This window comes from Elgaria multicarinata, chromosome 2 (assembly GCF_023053635.1).
Source record: "Elgaria multicarinata webbii isolate HBS135686 ecotype San Diego chromosome 2, rElgMul1.1.pri, whole genome shotgun sequence".
Classification (NCBI taxonomy): domain Eukaryota; kingdom Metazoa; phylum Chordata; class Lepidosauria; order Squamata; family Anguidae; genus Elgaria; species Elgaria multicarinata.
This window is the reverse complement of record NC_086172.1, coordinates 96,367,496-96,386,499: the sequence shown is the minus strand read 5'-3', so window position 1 is coordinate 96,386,499 and position 19,004 is coordinate 96,367,496. Positions and strand designations below refer to the sequence as shown.

Genomic DNA, 19,004 nt, shown 5'->3' with positions numbered 1-19,004 from the left:
AAGTTTGCAAGAGGCTACAGCCAGGATATTATTCCTTGATTAAACAAGCCCTCCCATCAACAGCACAGCTGTCTTGGTTTTGAAGTGAAGTTTAGTAATGGTCATCCACAAAACAATTTGTCATTTCAAAAGTAATGCATATTGTTGAAACTACTTGCTATTGTTTTAGATTTAGAGTGTATATGTGGCCATTCCCAAACCCTGTTTTCTAGAAGCTCTGAATTTTTTTTGGCGTACAACAGGATTGAGGAGTGAGAGTTGCTGCAAGCCAGAATGGGGAGGAACTCCACATCCTGTATTCTATTTATCCAAGCAAACAAGTGTTCATATTCTGCACTTTAGTAAAAACAGATTTTAGATTATCAGCTGACCAGAAAACTAACAATTATACAAGGATAATGCCTAGGCAGTTGAATTATGCAGCTTTATGAAAATCTTTTAGGAATTTAGTACTATGCAAAATAATGTATGAAATTTATTAAATGGGAATGTCAAAAAATGCCCTGGGCACTATCATTTGCACTGAGAGCCAAAACTGTCAAAAGTAACCTTAATGGTAGGTTACAATTGCATATATCAATGAACATACAAAACAGATTCCTGAATTTTGTACCAGGTACTTTTGAAAACGTTTTCAAAGATGGGCCAATGGAGCATCAGAAAAACGAGCTCTCCATTTGCCACTGCTGCCCTTAGAAGGGCACAGGAAAAGTGAGCAATTCGCATTTGTATTTGATTGCCTTGTTACATGAGTCTTACACATTTTACATGTTAAGAGTAGTTTCTTGGTTTTGTTGCAAGAACAGTCAGTCTTATGCATGTTGTCAGTCACATGTCAACAAAAAGGCAATTTATAAAGCAGAGCACATGACAGCAACCCAAAAGAGACTGTTAAGACACTACACACAAGTATGACCAGTTTTATGTAACTCATCCCTCAAAATTCTATGCCCATGCCAAAAGATAGAAACCAAGCAAGGTGAGCTTTTATGTAATTTTTAATTGTCAATATAAAGACTTGATACCATAAATACACACATACACTTCAACTTCCTTGATGCTCAGTTCTGCTCTCTTGCTGAACAACCCTTATTTTTAAGCACTGGACAGACAGACATTTCCTGAATCTGGTGGGCTGCCATGCATGGTTGGTGGGTTGCAAGCTGCAGCTGTGAAATTTAAGATTGGAGGCAAGTCTTATTCCAGTTAAATGTATTTGCTTGTTACCAATCAGCTTTGTAGTGTGCTTTCCCAAAAAGATGAACTAGACACTTCAAGTTTCACTTTCATCAAGCAGCAGCATATTAATTTGCTTTCATCATATAGTCCACACCTGATGAAAAGAGAAAAAACAATATTGGTATGAATAAAGCCAGTGGTGCAGATTGTAATCATGATTTGGTAATGAAGGAAATTGCAGGGAATAATCCCAATTTACAAAACTTGTTACTGATCTAGTGACTTACTATGGCATGGAATGCCAAAAGCAGTGAATAAAGATCAGTAGTCTTTCTCCGAGAACTATAGCACACCAAAAACAACAAGAATGTCAGGGTGTGACTCTAGCCTCAATGGGAACAAGCATTTTGTTTATAATTATGGGTTCTCAAAAAGATTGCACATAGTGAATCAAAGCATTTCAAATACCTGACAATTTAACCCAACACAGCATTACCTTCTACTTTCAAGTGATAGAACTGGACACCTCAGTCGAAGTAGCAAAGGATGAGGTACCAGAACCCACTACAAAGAAAAACTGCTTCATTTGTCAGCAGGTAACACTGCAATGGCAAGAACGCTGAAATGGGTGCAAACACAAGAGCAATAGTATTTGCTATGTTAATTTTACATCCAAACAGTACAACCAAGTAAATTAAAGGAAATGTTTGGAAGGCAGTGGGCTATCAAACATGTGGAATGCTGTTAATATATAGAAAACCATAATCAAAAGTCTAGGCTTGCTGCTCATGCACTTACCGAGGGTACATCAGTGAGAAGAATTACTTAAGCCTGGTTTGGGGTATAATTGTGTCTCATGCTCATTAACAAGCATCCATTGCTTATCTGATGGTCTTGATCCAATACCCTTTCCGGAATAAATAGGGTGTCTAGAAAGAACAAAAAATGTTCATTTATTGCATGGCTGGACTATTTTTTTTTAATTTACAAACATCGTTCCCTGAATTCTTAGTTGGCATGCTATTTCCTTTTTGAATAACACATGCATACTTTAGGTAGCCATGAGAACTGCATAGGCTTCTCCTTTGCTTCTGTTTTTTTCTTCTTTTTTTAAGTGGCCTGCTCTTAAAAGCAAGCTACTCTGAGGAGCTATGCTTTACCCCCAACCCCCTATAACAGCCTTCCTCAACCTGGGGTGCTCCAGATGTGTTGGACTGCATCTCCCAGAATGCCCCAGCTGGGGCATTCTGGGAGTTGTAGTCCAACACATCTGGAGCATCACAGGTTGAGGAAGGCTGCCCTACAACCTACAGAAAGTTCACTGGATTGGGTGAAAACGTGTCACTAACCTGGTGACTGACTCTGCTACTGAATAACACAGCCAGTGAATAAAGGTCAGTTATTTCTCTCCGAGTACTATAGCACACCACAATGACTGATAACATCTAGATGTGACTCTAGTCTCGGTTATTGTTGATACATAAATTCCTTATTTAAGAACTGTTGTAACCCAATAAATTAATTCCACCTAGAATTTGGTGACACATTCTAGACCATATTACAAATTATTGCCAAAAGAGAAAAAACTTTAAAAATATGCTGTTAAATCAACATTTTAAGTCCATGTTTATATATTATAATACTAACCTGGCGATTTAATGACAAACACCATGTTTTTATTATTTCTTTTTATTTGCCAAATTCTACAATGATGCACTCTTCCAATATTATCCTGGCCTTCAGAACATTTCCTTGTATGCCTAAAATAAACAATGATTATAAGTAATCCTCCATACAAACATTGAAATGAATAATGTGATGAACTGTGAATGAATAAAATCATGGAGCCCAGAATGCCAAGACTCTAATGTTTATATAAAAAAATAGTTGATCAAAATTATGTAATGTAGAATTGTATATAAATTACTTGCTTAATCTGTTTACAAGACATTCAAATAATTTGTGGGAACTGGGTCACAGAGTGAAATGGGAGAGAGACAAAGATCACATATAGATGGCTAATTGCCTCACATGCCAGCAGGAAGCAGTAGTCATAAGACAAGGATTAAGAGCTGTATAAACCACTAATGCCTGACCCCATAACCATTAAAATCCCCTTTCAAACTGTCCTCGTGGACTCTCCTCGTTTTTCCATCAACAGACATTCAATTGCATTCTTTCTGTCACCAACCCAGTGACTGACTATGCAACAAACAACATGAATAAAGATAATCTATTACTCATCCGACTACCATAGCACACCACAATAACTGACAATATCAAGATGTGACACTAGACTGTTATTTGCAAATGCACAACTTTATCTAAAACGGTATAGCTCACATTAGTGATCTACTTGAATTCAGTCAGGGACAAAAAACAATTGTCAACCTTCTTGAAGTTAAATGCTTTCCACATTTCTATGCCTTTCTCAACAAATGAATAGGATAGAAATGCTTAACCTATTAGAAAAGTAGCAGCAACCTGGTGCCCACCAGGACTACAATTTCAATAAACCTCAGAATGGCTATTAGTCAGGGATTATGGGAACTGTCACCCAAAAATCTGGAGGGCACCAGGTTGCCTAAACCTGTATTAAGGCACACTGTGCCATCCAGGAACACACTAGATAGCACACCTGCAGTGCAATCCACTGCAAACCTTTTCATATAGGCATTTATTGCTCAGAGATTTTCATGTATATATTTTTTAAAAAGTAATTCACTTATTCGGTAGTGCAAGCCACCAGCATCCATTAACAGAGCAGGCATAAATGCAGGGAAGTTGTACACTTTTTTGGAAATAAAAGGCTTGTTGGTTAGGACCAAAGGTCCATCCAGCTCAGTATCTCATTTCCAGCTGTGGCCAGACAGTTGCTTCTGGAAAGTTTATCAACAGGGTGTTAATACAGCTACTTTCCCCTCTTGTATGGGCCAATACCTGGCATACATTAGTACTCTGCCTCAGAACAAGCAGGCTTAATTTATCTGTGTTGGTTTTAATTACTGCTGATAGGCCTCCCTTGGCAAGGCTGCTGCATACCTGAGAATTGGGCTACAGCCATCTTACAAAGCAGAGTTTTTTGTCCCCTGCAGAAGCACGAAATTCACGTCATTTTCATCTCTTCCCCCTGACCATGGCTGAGAGCCTGAAGACGTCTCCTGGTCTTCCTCATCCCCAAATGCTGGAAAAGATAAAAACAACACTGTACGGCTTTTGAAACAGCTAAAAATAAATAAAGCAAAGCCTGTTTTACTTGCTCACTCTGATAGTTTATCTTCCTTGTTTGACTTTTATATAAACTTGAAAAATTAATGGAAAGCCCGTTATAGGCTTTTATATAAACTTGAAAAATTAATAAGCCAGTTATGGAAACTATGGGAATTGCCCAGGAGAAAAGCCCAAGCCTGTAGTTTCAGGCCTTTCCCTTACACCAAATGCTGCCGCTCACGACTACTCACCACGCTGCTACGACACTAAAAGAAAGAAAAAGGAAACGGAAGAGAACTCAAGAGAACTCCCACAATGCTCCAGGGGAGGGCGGGAACAGAATGCAACTGAACGTGATGTGTAAGGAATGACAGGCCGCCTGAACATCTGTTGAAAAAGCTGAATCGGCCCATGATTCTCTATGGTGCAGAGTCGGTCTATCCTTTGTTAACTCTATGGTGAGAAGCCTAGCGATTTTATACCGGAAGTGCTGTGGTACGTGACAGTGTGTAGCTCTCCACCCCGGACAACGTCATGGCGTTGATGACGTCACTTCGCGCGCTTGAGAGGAGACTTAGCGGCGGAGGGTTGTGGGGCTCCCTCCTGGCAGCATCGATGGACTGGATTTCTGGCGACGTGACCCCCCCCCCCCCCGGCTGAGTTCAGTGGGGCTGACTCCAAAGCATTGCGGACCACATCTGTCAAATATTTATTTCTTTATTATTACAATTATTGCGATTTTTTGTTTTATTAAATTATTTTAAATAAAGCGAGAAAGTGCACTAAAGAGTCTCTTGGACTTTTAATCGCACCTTTTAAAGACTAACCCATTTTTTTTAAAAAAGGATAGGTACTGATGTGCATTTTCATATATGCTGCAGTCCTATAAAGAATGCTGTCCTAACCTATAAAACTAGATTATGAGTATGATGTACCAATGCCCCCAATTTTCATTTTTTTTAGTACTGGAATTGTCACCTCATAAGTTTAACCCTCTTTGCCTGTTATCATAATTGAACAATGCAAAATCTGAATAAATTCCAGCCAAGTCACTTACTGTGAATATTTATTTATTTATTACATTTTTATACTGCCCAATAGCCAAAGCTCTCTGGGCAGTTCACAAAAATTAAAACCACAATAAAACAACCAACAGGTTAAAAGCACAATTACAAAATACAGTATAAAAAGCACAACCAGGATAAAACCACGCAGCAAAATTGATATAAGATTAAAATGCAGAGTTAGAACAGTAAAATTTAAATTTAAGTTAAAATTAAGTGTTAAAATACTGAGAGAATAAAAAGGTCTTCAGCTGGCGACGAAAGGAGTACAGTGTAGGCGCCAGGCGGACCTCTCTGGGGAGCTCATTCCACAACCAGGGTGCCACAGCGGAGAAAGCCCTCCTCCTAGTAGAATACCAGACACAGACTCAAACATATATAGCCCTTTGGGTACAGGGAGGTCCCCTGTTTATGCTTACCCCAACGTGACAGATTTTCTAAAACAAGAAATGGTGACCATATTTGAGGGTAGAGGGCAGATTAAAGCATTTGGTCAGTGCTATTCTCTTTTCCCCATAGGATATGTCAACAAACACTACATGAAGAAGACCAGTGGACTAGAGTGACCATATGAAAAGGAGGACAGGGCTCCTGTATCTTTAACAGTTGCATAGAAAAGGAAATTTCAGCAGGTGTCATTTGTATATATGGAGAACCTGGTGAAATTCCTTCTTCATCACAACAGTTAAAAGTGCAGGAGCTTAACTAGAGTGACCAGATTTAAAAGAGGGCAGGGCACCTGCAGCTTTAACTGTTGTGATAAAGAGGAAATTTCACCAGGTTCTCCATATAAACAAATGACAACTGCTGAAATTCCCTTTTCAATACAACTGTTAAAGATACAGGAGCTCTATCCTCCTTTTCATATGGTCACCCTACCCAATCCTGCCCTGTGGGCCCTACCAACTGTCACTGTTGAGGACTTTGAGGAAGAAACACTCTTCCGCTGAGTAGATTCATCTCCATGACCTGCTGGAGTAACTGAAATTGCCTTTTTCCTCCTCCCACCCGATCCTCTTCCTTTTTGTGTCATATCTTTTAGATTGTGAGTTTGTGGGCAGGGACTGCCTTATTTTCAAAGCCACTTTGGAAGCTTTTTTGACTGAAGGGCTGGTTTAAAATGCTTTGAAAGAATAAAGAATATAAATATGTGCATCCTTTTGAGTTCAATGATACTTACTCTCAGGTAAGTATGAGTTGCGCAATTAACTACACATATTAAAGCCCCAGTGTTCTTTTTCTAAAGCTTAGGAAGGAGCAACTGAAAGAGAATTGGTGAGTAGCAGGAGGCAATTCACTCTTCCCACATCCACCATTTCCCTCCGGAATGTTCTCTTTCAAGCAATTTCTTGTTGACTACTGTGGTGTTACACCCCACAAGTCAATTCCAAATGTATGTCTGCAGTTTGTAAGTCTGTGGTTTTTAGAATGTTGGCCTGAGTGGGCGGAGTTAGAATGTCTTGGGAGGGGGAGGAGTGATATATATAAGGGAATGACTAAGGGGATTGGGAGTTCTTGTTCTTTTCAGGAAGCTTTTCAGGGAGACTTGTTAGATACTCTTAGAGTCTGTAGTGCTCTCTGTGTTTATGGTACTTAAATTCTGGGAAATTTGAGAGTCAGTGTAGTGAGTGGTGTCTTTAGAGTGTGGTGTGCACGTAGTGGAAGTATATTAATCAATACTGATAATAAAGTTCAAGAGTGATTGTGTGAGAAAAAGGAAAGCGCGAATGTGAGAGTGACAGGATTGTATGGAAGGTTTCAAAAAGGTTTTTAAATGTTGTTATTTGAAACAAAGCTTATGAACTTTTAAAAATAAATTTTGATTGTTTGTTTTAAAACTACAACAAAAATCCCATGTGTCTGTTTGGCGTTTATCATCTTAAGTTTACACATTCAGCACCCACTCTGACAATCATTCACCTAAGCAGATATAACTAACAGCGCATTATTATGTATATTAAAATCCATTCTCCATTTTAAACCCCTTTCTCCACATAGTTTGGAGGAAGGTGGGCTTTATCTCTTGCCTCAGGCGTATCAAGTGGTGGTGCTTGGCTTGAGCAGGGAGTAGCCTCGGCCGTGTCTGGTGTTCAGAGCCTGTGTCGCCCCATAATAAGTGGTGGCAGACGTGAGGTCTGGTGTTCAGAGTCTGTGTCGTGGCAACTACAACCAGGGCTGGCGCTACCATTAGGCAAACGAGGCAGCCACCTAGGGCGCAAACCTCAGAGGGGCTCAGTACTGCCCTTTAAGGGTCACAGTTTTATACAAATTAGCTGTTTAAGAAAAAAACATAATAAAAGGAAAATATAATAGTTCAGAAACTCTTCTTGAACAGCTGAATCAAAGTTGGCAATTTTGGTGTGTGTGTGTGTGTGTGTGCGTGCAAGTAGCTCACCTTGCCTAGGGTGCAAAATAGTCTGGCACAAGCCCTAACTACAACTATAGCAACAGTGGTGATATAAAATACTACCTCTTCAGTATGACACAGATGTTATATCACTACTGAGCCCAAGAGCAGTTATTGGCTTGTGTGTTGCATTGCAGCTGTTGCATTTGTAATCCTGATTATGGTTCTTGTTTCTATTGTAATCAACAAAGAACTGAAATTTCAACCCATGACCCCACCTATATGGTGTTACACTGCATGGGTTCAAAAAGGTTAGTCTCATTGCTATGTCATGTATTGTCACAATGCCTGTTTTAATTTAATGGTGCCTATGATGTATAAATAGGTACCAAGAGGGAATGTGAGGCTAGGCATTGCATTTTGTGTCACCTTTGTTTTGATGTGTTATGTATGTATCAGCATTTATGTATCCATAGTATGTATTAGATTTCAGAGAAATGGGTTCCTATAGTATGAGTGATGGTGGGTTCCAGCCAGGCTGTGAGCTATGGAATATTTGGGGTCTCAGAAACCATGCTCTAAGCACTTCTGGAAACTGGGTGAAGAGCCCCTTGCATCCCAAAGTCAGCAACCATCCTATCAGCAACCACAACATCTTGTGGAACAAGTGCTCAGAATAGTCATAACATCCTGTGGAATAACAAGCAGGCTTGTGGTCCACTCACCCAGAGGCATTGCACCCTTAAGAGAAAGGCAGTATACGAACTTGTGGAACAATGGCTAAACATCTATGAGGTAACGCAGTTCCTGCGGACTAATGGATATAAAGTGGGCCTGTGAACAGTCCCAGGTGGGAGTTCTCGACACATCAGGAACGATGATGAAACACCATCATCTCTGGATCAAAGTCTCACTGGGTGAGGTTGGCTTCCCATTGTAATGGGTTGTGGGTATGATTGGATAGGGACCAAATTCTATTGATTTGTCATATGTGATATTTGTGATTTGAAGTGCAAATATATGTTATTGGTGTAATCAATAAAGCAATATAAGGTTAGAAAAGTTCTTGTGTGCAGCCTCATTACTCAAACTCTTTGATCCCAGGTCTGATTGAGATTGGTCACCCAATAAGATAGATTTGGTTACAATGCCAGGGGTTAAACCTCAGACTTTCTGGACACAAAGCATGTGTTCTACCCCTGAACTGTGCTCCCATCCACTGCATGCATTAAGTTTTGTACTCACCTCAGCGTGGAGTGGCTGTGGAATGCAAGTATCCCTCGTGGCTGGAATCCTCGATGTCTAAAGATGGCAAAGCAGACTTCGGACACAGCAGTTTCATCCCCTAGGATCTTTCTTGGGAACTTGGTCCTGGTTATGTGGAAGCTTTGTGATGCCTTTCTTTGATTGAATCCTCTTCTTGAACTGTTAACTCTGAAGTCTTCTCTGAGAACAAGTGTTCAAGATCATCTGAGAATGAAGGCTCAGGGCACAGACATCCATTTCAAAGGAAGAGAGGAGCTACAAATGGAGGGCATTCCTGATATCTGGTTAAAACATAGTGCCAGATACTTTTGGTAGGTTTTGATTCATATATTTGTTTCAGTTATTTCTATTCCACATTTCAACACTGGGGTAAACTCAAGAAAACAACTACAAATCATAAACCTCTTGGCCATCATAGTAACAAAATCTGCTAAAGAAATAGCACAAGTTAATTTAAGTATTTGTATGTTATTCCATAATAGACTGGACATCTGACATTTGTGTCTAGAAACTCCCTTATTTTCTTCTAAATCATTCACGGTATGTCTAATCATTGCAGTTATATGCAATTCACAGGGAGAGCAGCTTATTCCCTGAGCTGAATCCAGGGGGATTGTTCAGCTATGATCCTGCAAAATTCTCACATAGGTTAGTCATTTTAGATCATTACTCGGAAGGAGAATCTGGATGTTTTATTGTCCCTTTGATTTAATCACATTCTTTCAGTACATAAGCCCCTGGTTGTGATGTCAGAATACTGAGTGATTATTGAATTTTAGTGATTCATGATGAGCTGTGACAATTAAGTGCTATAAACAGAATATCATGTGCTGAAGAGCAGGTGTTTGCTACCTAGTGTAGAATTTTCTTGCTTTTTTTCTTAGTAGGATTTGAATGACAGAACTTCCTGGAAATACAGAATATGATCTTTTTTATTGTCTCAGTTCACACAAATGGAATTTCAAGAGTTTATAGAAGCTTTCCCTGACTTGATCAGCATTTTGCAGGTAAGCCATTAAAGTATTGAAATAATTAGCACTAGAATAGGTGTTCAAATCTTTGTATGCTACTAGCTTCTATGGTGATGAGTTAGAGACACTAGCGACTTGTCCAGCGTATCAAAAGCAAAGAATTGGGAATCTTGCTCAGATTGTAGACTAGAATCTCTAGATTCTAGGGATTCTAGTGTGAAAATCTAGAGCTTGAACCACAGACGTAAGGACATAGTTCCTCAGATTGCTCTATCTTCCCAATTGCACCAATTGCTTACTACCCTATTTCTTCGATTTGAAGATGCACTTCCCCCCCCATATAAATATCTCTAAAAATGGGGTGTGTCTTAGAATTGCAGGTGTATCTTAGGTTTCTTTTTCTGTTGGTGGTACTGAAATTAGTGTGCGTCTTACAATCGAAGAAATACGGTATGTTTCTCATTCTGGCTAGGCTTGTTAAGAAAATATTGTCACTATTAAGTTTACAACTTTTCTTTTATTGGGCCCTTTGTTGGAATTATTTAATATTACCTTGTACTTCCCAAATGTTTTGGTGTGTTCTGCTTAGAGATATAAGAAGGAAGCAAAGTAGGATACCAGTTAGGGTGACTATATGAAAAAGAGGACAGGGCTCCTGTATCTTTAACAGTTGCATAGAAAAGGGAATTTCAGCAGGTGTCATTCATATGCATGCAGCAGCTGGTGAAATTCCCTCTTCAACACAACAGTTAAAGCTGCAGGAACCCTGCTCTCTTTTGTATCAGGTCACTCTAAAAAAAAGAGTTGGAAGGGGACTATAAGGCCATTGAGTCCAACCCCCCACCACACCGCTCAATGCTGGAATCCACCCTAAAGCATACCTTTCAGATGGTTGTCCAGCTGCCTCTTGAATGCCTCCAGTGTGGGAGAGCCTATGGCCACCCTAGCCATAACTGTTATGCTGGCAGGAAACGCTAGCACAATTGGCACAAAAATGAGCAGAGCTGAGGGCCTGATGAAGCAGGAATGTGGCGCTTAGTTGGAATGCAGTGATTCACATTCAGATGTTTGTCCAGTCCCCAACAATGGTGTAAAGTTAGGTCAACAAAAGACAGGATGTGCATTAAAATGTTCCTGCTGCATTTATTGGAGAGCCCAAGATGATTTGTCTTATGTCACAGCATATCAGGGAACCAGAGTTCAACTAACACAGTAACTAATCATAGCAATCATTCACAGAACTATATAATCCTCAGAAAGGTAACAGAACTTATATGTTAAGATGCAAGGCATCTATATGCTAGACCAGGAATGGGCAGGAAGTAGATTTTCAGATGTTCTAGACTTCAACTCCCAGCATTCCTGACCAACCCTGACCATTGGCCATGTTGGTAGATGCTTATGGCAGAATTGCATGATGCTGGTGCAACATTTACCCTATACTGGTGTAAGACCACTACTCTGGTGTAGTGTTTCATTCTGCTAGCATAAAAGGGAAGTCTATCAATGGCCACTAGTCCTGATGGCTATGTGCTACATCCAGTACCAGAAGCAGTAAGCCTATGTACACCAATTTCTGTGGAATATGGGCAGGAAAGCACCGTTGCATTCATGTCCTGCTTGTGCCTTCTTGGTTGACAGCTGTTTGGCCACTGTGTGAATGGAATGCTGGACTGGATGGACCCTTGGTCTAATCCAGCATGGCTGTTCTTATTTATTTATATATTTATTTATTTATTACATTTCTATACCGCCCAATAGCCGGAGCTCTCTGGGCGGTTCACAAAACCGCCCAATGTGATTTAGGAGCAAATCCTTTCCCCACCAAGTGGCCATAATGTAAGGACAGGATGTGACTCTTGCCAGATCTATACCTTGTGTCAAATCTTTACGAATGTGGAATAAAAAGCAGGATATAACACCATGAAAGTAGTATATGCAATGTGTCATGAGCCCCAACAGTTATTCGTGCACTTCAGTACCGCTATAAAGCAGTAGTGTAGCTTTCTTGGATTTTGTGCACTCCGTAGTATTGTGTGAATGCCTAGGGTTGCTTTTCCCTATAGGATCTCTGAGCACTAAATCTCAAGAGTGCTTTTCAGCTTGGATGGTTCCATGCAGTGAGCTGCTCCGGCCAAAACTAAGGGGAAAGCTGCAAATATATGGAAATGCCGGACACATTCGCATTGTACCAGGCCTATGTGGCGTGGGGCAGGAAGGCTGATCAGTAGAAATGGTGGCAACGTTTTTAAGCGAGGGGGGGGGACCCTTATTAATTCTAAGGCTCACATATTCTTTTGTTATAAATCAGAAATTGTTTTTTTTTTAAAAAAGAAAGCAAGTAAGCCAGGAGAAAGGACGGGAAAGAATCAATCAACAGCACTATTCTCATAGGCCCACACAAGGCACCAGGTGCAAATCTCTAATTAATATGTCAGCAATGGGAAGAGGAAAGAAAACACATCTGAATCTCATTTAAATGATGGTGCTGCGCGTTGAACATCCATGCCAAGCAATGAAATGGCTGACACTGCAGAGCAGGATGCATCCTTTCCCCAGTCCCAGTTAACTGATACAGTCTCAGCAAACAGATGGCCGTGGTTGGACATTACACTCACCCGATTTGATTCCACAGCTGGGACAAGTTTAAACATGATCACCAATTAAATCCTTTGGCTATATTTTCTATGATAAAACAATCTACAGGGAATTCAGGACTGACACATCCATAGGCTAGAAGAGACACTTCTGGCTGTCATGCATTTACAGGAAGCCCTGAGTAACCAGCCACTGAGATGGGGTGGCAGCAGCATTGGTTTTCTGAGCGGGGGGAGAATAGTGACCTGTTATGCAAAAAGGGATGGGCACATGATGTGGATTGTGCGGCAAGGGCACACAGACCTCAGGGGGCAGGGAGCCTTAGGATGTTTTCAGGTGTGAGGCTTAAAATTGCTCTGCAATGCGAGTCTAAGATCGATACTGACCACTGCACACATCCAGTTTCTATGTCACGCTCTGTCCTGCATCAGTGGCATCGGCACACAGTGAAAACAGTGCGAGAGAGCCTCAAAGGTGCTTTTCAATGTCTTGTGTGAAACACTCGTAGATCCAGGACATCTCTCCATGACACCTAAATGTCTCAGACCAGCCTTGAGTGAACTAATTCTGTAGCTTGGATATAATTTATTCCTTACTAGCGTTTATAATGGAATAGTAATGTGGTAGGTACATTTTTCCATTTCAGATTTTTTCATGATGCCCACAGATATCTGCTGAGGCTCTTTAGAAGGTATTTGTTAACTCCACCCTACAGAACACCCTCTGAATCCAGGCTGCACTGTAAGTGCTGAAAGATACTTAGAGCCTTCCTACCTGAGGAATTTACTGTGCACTCTCTTGATTCCTCACTCACGGTAATCTGCAGTTGCTTTATACAATGTTGGCATCCTCCAGGGCCTCTCCCATGCTTTACAACCATTTTAGCTGTCTTTTTGGGTGGGTGTGTTTTCCTAACAAGGAAAGTCTGGTATTTCTGTCAGTAAGAAACCTTAGTGTATTTGCTCAGTTCTGCTATACAACAGGGTCACCTAGTAGTTGGGGAATGGAACATATAGAAAGGCAGAGAAAGTAAACCCTGGGGGGAAAACATGTGTAAAGGAGCCATTATTAATCCCACAAAGAATCCGGAAACAGAAGCCTCGATAAAGTGGCAGGTTGAAAGCCTCATGTAGAAAAGCCCTTACACAGCAAATAGTCTGAGATGACAGTAATAACACATGTTTAAGTGCACTTTGTTTCAATGGCATTTACTCCCAAAGAAGTGTGTATAGGATTGCAACCTTAATCCAGTTTTACAATAAAGCCAGCGGCCAGCCTAAATTACAGAAAACGTTTGCAAGAGTTAGTGACTGCAGGACTGCAAACTTGCCACCTTGGTTCTAATCACCTTTTTTCTGGCAGTTTTAGATTTCAGTGGCAAGTAGATTATGTTTAGGGTTGCAACCTGTTTCAGTGGCAAGTAGATTATGTTTAGGGTTGCAACCTGTTTCAGTGGCAAGTAGATTATGTTTAGGGTTGCAACTCTGTTTCTTTTGCTGCCTTCAAGATCTTCAGTTGAAGACAGACAAGTGCAGAGATCATGATCAGAAGATCTCAAACCCACTGAAACTGGGAAGAGTGGTGGTTGTCTGTGTGGGAGGGAGTTACCTGTGCAGGACATGTACTGAAGCTTGAAAAAACATGTGAGATACAGCAGGGAAGACCACAACCCCCTGTTGTAGCCCATGTCTGTTGAGTGGAGAGGCAGGTGAGAGCTGACATGACTTTAAAGAGACTGGATGTGCCAGATATGTGTGCCTGCCCCATAAAAAAAAAGCCCAGTATAGAGTCATTTCAGCCTGTGAAAAACAGGGTTTCATACTGAGTGTAATGAGATTTGAGAGGAAGCTAATCCAAACATTCAGTCATTCAAGGATTCCTGCCCCCACCCCCCACCCCACCCCCACCGCCTCCATCCTGCGAAGCTGTGGTTGTGAAAAGAGACTGCAAGAATGAGTGAAACTGGTTGGTCAAGTTTAGTCTGGCCACCTCTAGATCTATGAATGGGAGGCCTCCCCCCACCCCATTTGTTGAACAAAGGAAACAGTTGAGTTATCCAGCCATCTGTGTTGGTACTGGGACTGAAAAAAAGGTAGAGAGCTGACTTCGTGCTCTGCAGGAAATTCTATGGCACCCTGGTTTCCCCTGTACATTTGATGTGGAGCAGGAGTCCATTGTAGTGTTAAAGCGGTCAAGCCCCCACCTTTTGATAATTAGAGTTCATATATTTCTCCCACTGATGAAGACCACCAAGGTTCAAATGTATTTGGGATGGGGGCATTATATTTATATAGCCCTTTGTCGAAACCAGTTAGGGAACTACGTATGTAGGAGGAATTATAGGACTGGTGATATATAGTTTTAAATATTGTATGAAATATATTAAAGTTTGTTATATATTTGAACTATTTTTGTATACACAATTTTCCTAAAACCTATTTTTGTTTTGTGATTTATGATAGAACTGCTCTTTTGGTGATTGCCCCAGTTGCTGGGGAACATGGGTGGGAGGATGCTGTTGCACTTATAGCTTTCTTTTGGGTTCCCGCTTGACAGCTGGTTGGCCGCTGTGTGAACGGAATGCTGGACTAGATGGACCCTTGGTCTGATCCAGCCTGGCACCTCTTATGTTCTTATGTTCTTAAGCCTGGGTGAGTGCTAGGCCTCCTGAAACTTCTCAGTGTTCGGAAGTGGAAGGCATGTGTGTAACAATATGTCCCCTTTTGGTTTACAGCCCATGTAAAAGCATCTCTGAACAAATTGCTTGCTTGAGAAGCCAACTGCAACTGCTAGAGTATTTGAAGAATGATCTGTCTAATTGAACAGTTTTGCCTTTTCTGAAGCTCACTAGACATGACCCTCCTTATAACGTATTTGATTGTTGTACCAGGCTGTGCTTGTCCAGAGGGCAGTTATGTACTGATGGTGAATGGGCAGCTCAATTCCGCTCCGGGTGCTAAAGAAACAGGAGCACCATCTCGCAACTGCCATTCCCTGCTGCTTGATCACCTTTCGAGATGCTGTTGCTGAACCTTCCAAATGATGTCATCCCATGTGCCTTTGCAAGGGAATTGCTGTTTAGCCAGAAGCAACTAACTGGAACTCCTAGTAATTCTGATTCTTTTCCCAGTAAGTGCAACAGTTGTGGGAATCTTCTTGCAGAGATGGCCTTTGCGATATTGAGCGTCATCACACAGGGGAAAATTACTTATTGTCGCTTCTCCGCCTGCATGCTTGACCCTCATTACTTCCTCTTTTGAAAGAGGAAGTAAACAACTTGAACGTGGCCCATTCAGTGGGCCATTTTGATCCTGCTGCTTCTCTTGCACACAGCAGGCGATAGCAGCATCTTCTGTCTTTAAAAATAAGTTGGACTTACTGGGGTGGTTTTTGTCATGCAAAGGAGTCTAAAAGGGGCGGGAGGTGCTCGGGAGGCAGTTGATGTTGTGAGAGGGACCCGCGAAAATCCGTGAGTACCCAGCAATGAGCGTGCAATAAAACGGTCATCCAATGGAGCTCGTTGTCACAGGCACAGAATTTCCAGTGGTTTTTCTGCATTCCCCTTCTTTTTCTGGGAAGGCCCAAGTAATATAGAATGAATACATTTTCTGTATTTCTTTGCTCTCACTGCTTGTGCAATGTAGAGAGGGAGCACATGAAGTCTTGGCATGCAACCTGGGATGCTCAGGGCCGGTGCCAGACTATTTTGCACCCTAGGCAAGGCGAGCTACTTGCACCCCCCCCCAAAAATTGCCAACCTCAATTTTTCAGAACAGATGTTTTGTAGAAGAAAACAAAAAGCACAAAACTTGAACTTATTATGTTTTCTTCTTAAATAAGCTAAGTTACATAAAATTGTGACCCTTAAATGTCAGTACTGCACCTCTCTGAGGTCTGCACCCTAGGCGGCTGCCTAGTTGGCCTAATGGTAGCGCCGGCCCTGAGGGTGCGTCCAATCCAGATGAGGCTTTTATTGTGCAATTGCCCTCCTCAAAACAGAAGTTTACTGGGCAGGGGACAGATGTTGTCATCTTCCATTTGTAAGTCTCACATGATTCCCCACTGTTTTCCCTATCTTTTTTCTTGCTTCCCCATCTGAAAATGCTCATAGTCAAAGACAAAAATACCTCTACTGCTGCCTGCCTCCCACCAATGGTAAGACACCCCCCACCCCACTTTTGCAGAATATTGCCACCACTCCACTCAATAAAATAAAATAACTCAAAATGCCCTCCTAAGTTCACCATCTGTGAATGCAACAGTGAATTGGCATAGCATTTTTGTTCAGCATGAGCTTGATTACTCCCCACAAATAGACATGGAGATAGGAATGTCAGTCTTGCCAAACCTGAGCCACTGTGGCTGCTAGAAGTCCAGCAAATGGATACATTAAAAATGATAGCGGCTTTCACCATTGTGAATATTTTATTATTATTTTTAAAAAACACCACACAATTATAATTATATATGCTATTTTGGCGAGTTCATCTTACAGGCGCTAGATTATAGGGATTGCAAGTAAAATTGCTTTGTTGAAACCTCTCCAAAGGCCAGTGATGCAATGTATTACATGTGCTGCTGTCTGAAAATGAATACCCCTTAGTTTTAATTAGACATTTACCCTGAGGTATGGATGATAGCATAACTTTATTAATCATGCCAACAAGAATTCATTTTGGAGAGTAAATAAAATGTTGCAAGCAGTTTGCACAAATGTAAAATATTGTTGGGTTGGGAATTGTTTCAGAACCATCTTCCGTTCGTTTCTCGGCTGCCCACTCAAAAGGCAAGCAGAGCAAATTGGGCTTGGTTAGGTAGATATGAAGATATACAATACAGCATTTTGTCTTTAAAAATGGTCCCTTTTATTCCCCTAATTGGGCCTTAGAGAAAATGTGAATAATACAAAGAGTTCTGAGCAATTGGCAAATGCTCTTTGAGAGTTATTATCCCAACATTTGCTTAGAGGTAGGATGATATGGCAGGAGATGAAGTGTCTGGGCAGCAGACAGCAAACTGATCAGGATTAAAGAAATTGAACTTTTACATCCCAAGAGGCGGTACTAAAACCTGAATATTCATGATTGATATTCTATGTAAAAAATCCAAATTCAGATGATGGATAGGATACCACATTCGTTGTTTGACTTACTTAATATAGAAAGCAGTGTATATAGCAAAGAACAGCCCTTTTTAGTCCTTTGGAGCCCAATGATGTAATCCTATTCCCCGGAACTTTTGACACTATCAATAGCCAGTATGGTGTAGTGGCTAGAGTGTTGGACTGGGAGACTGGAGATCCGGGTTCTAGCCCTCACTCAGCCATGGAAGCTCACTGGGTGACTTTGGGCTAGTTTCAGACTCTCAGCCCAACCTACCTCACAGGATTGTTGTTGGGAGGATAAAATGGAGAAGAGGAGGATTATGTACACCGCGCCTTGTGTTCGTTGGAGGGAAAAAAGGCAGGATATAAATGTAATAATAAATAAAATAAAATAGCTCATCTAGAAGACTGGTGGTTGAGATTGCTTACTGGAGCTCCAAGGCTGAGTGTGGCTATAAATCCAATTCCCCCTTGTCCGAGTCCAGTGCTTTATCCATTATTTCACACTGGCTCATATGTGGAGACAATATGCTCCAGGACAATGTACACCCATTTATATATGATGTTTTGGAGGGCACCATGCTTGGCTAAGATCAGATCCCATCATCTTGGATTAGTGGTCCTGCTGCCTGGGGCTGATGGGAGTTGTAGTCCAAAAAATCTGGATCCAATGCTGCCCATCCACTAGCGGAGCTGGTCTAGGATACTGGTCTGTGCACAGTCAGTCCTGCCAATTCTGGCCCTCAAGCGGCCCCTACTGCTTGCGGAATGACAATTTAGCGTTTCCAAAGGCCAGCCCTGAAACAAGTTGAAACTCACGTTTCTGGAAAGGGGCAGGTTGGCAGAGATCCTTTATGCGAACTCCGCCGACCTGCACCCTACCAGAAACAAGCGTTTCTGCTAATTTTGCCTTGCCTCTGGAAGCCCTGTATCGCTGTTCTGCAAGTGGTAGGGTCCGTTTGCAGACTGGAATTGGTGGGGCTGACCGCACATGCAAGAGTAGTATTGGATTCTGCCCCAAACTCACATTTTATAAAATAAAAATAAATAGCCAGAAGTGGAATTCGAAGGCAAGCAAAAGGTAGGCCCTCACAGATGTATGTGTTCACAATCAAGCTATCATAATCCAGAATCGTGCCACAAGCATGAAAAAGAGCTAGAAATATGTTCTGTGCCAATAACTCAGGCAGATGACTACATCAACATTCTAGACATCACGTCATAAAACATTTGACATCCATGTATGTTGCATGTTGTTAAGGAAC

General features: G+C 41.3%; 1 long non-coding RNA gene and 2 other non-coding genes across 3 annotated transcripts; all 3 read right to left on the bottom strand.

The window, feature by feature from the left end:
- Positions 1–980: 980 nt before the first annotated feature.
- LOC134393695 (uncharacterized) lies at positions 981–4,683 on the bottom strand. Its single transcript, XR_010025094.1, has 5 exons — positions 4,641–4,683; positions 4,222–4,363; positions 2,827–2,939; positions 1,978–2,108; positions 981–1,333 (listed from the first exon to the last, which is right to left on the bottom strand). It is a non-coding gene; the product is annotated as an uncharacterized LOC134393695 (long non-coding RNA).
- LOC134393826 (small nucleolar RNA SNORA3/SNORA45 family) lies at positions 1,442–1,573 on the bottom strand. Its single transcript, XR_010025111.1, has one exon. It is a non-coding gene; the product is annotated as a small nucleolar RNA SNORA3/SNORA45 family (small nucleolar RNA).
- On the bottom strand, positions 2,516–2,647 carry LOC134393824 (small nucleolar RNA SNORA3/SNORA45 family). Its single transcript, XR_010025109.1, has one exon. It is a non-coding gene; the product is annotated as a small nucleolar RNA SNORA3/SNORA45 family (small nucleolar RNA).
- Positions 4,684–19,004: the final 14,321 nt, after the last annotated feature.